The sequence below is a fragment of the Arachis duranensis genome, chromosome 2, assembly GCF_000817695.3.
Source record: "Arachis duranensis cultivar V14167 chromosome 2, aradu.V14167.gnm2.J7QH, whole genome shotgun sequence".
In the NCBI taxonomy this organism is placed as follows: domain Eukaryota; kingdom Viridiplantae; phylum Streptophyta; class Magnoliopsida; order Fabales; family Fabaceae; genus Arachis; species Arachis duranensis.
The window spans coordinates 57,271,058-57,271,925 of NC_029773.3; the positions used below are offsets into that span (position 1 = coordinate 57,271,058).

The 868-nt window shown below is 25.5% G+C and overlaps 1 protein-coding gene across 1 annotated transcript in view; it reads left to right on the top strand.

Annotated features, from left to right (window-relative positions):
• The window catches only part of LOC107474563 (lupeol synthase), a gene marked incomplete in the record, with an annotated part of 43,723 nt that overhangs the window by 25,574 nt on the left and 17,281 nt on the right, over positions 1-868 (top strand).

Here is an 868-nt window from a genome sequence, read left to right on the forward strand (position 1 = left end):
AATAATAATAATAATAATAATAATAATAATATGGTGCAACACGCCCCTTTTAAATAGATACAGAAAGCTTGAGTTATTGGTTTATATTCAGCAGTCGTTATTGTTTCTTGGTTTTATTTATTCAATAATGTCACGCTTAGAATTTGAATGCTTTAATATCACGGTTAATAGCACCCTATAAAGTATAAAATAACGGTGTAACATTTTATGCCAGATGTAATTTTTATTCGTAAAAATCGTCAAATGACATTTATATATCGTTAAAAAAATTAAATATATTTTGTTCCTAACATTTGGAATAAGTCTTAAAGTTATTTCTAATATTTAAATCATCCTATTTAAATCCCTAATATTTAAAAATTAACTCAATGTTATCCTACCGTTAGGGATATATGAACAAAATTTACAACGAGACAAAATTGAGACAATTTTCAAATATTAGGAACTTAAATAAGACGAAAATGTTAGAGAAAAAAACAATACATATAAATAAATTTTGATTTTATTCTTTACTAATTTCAATTTTTTATGGTACATAATTATTCAATTATTTTTTAATCACATCTAACTAAATTATACTTAATCACATTATTTTTATTCTAAATAAATTTATTTTTTTATAATTTTACTTTTAAAAATATTTACTCATAATAAAATATTTGTAGAATAATAAGGGATAAGTACTTTTTTCGTCCCCAAGGTCTGGGGTCGAAATCAAAATCGTCCCCGATATGTTTTTTATTAAGATCATCCTCAACGTTTAAAAATGTTTTAAAATCATTCTTTCCTGAATTTTTGGACCAAAATACCCTCATCATCATCATTCTCCTACCACCACCACCACCACCACCACCCTCCTCCCTCACCG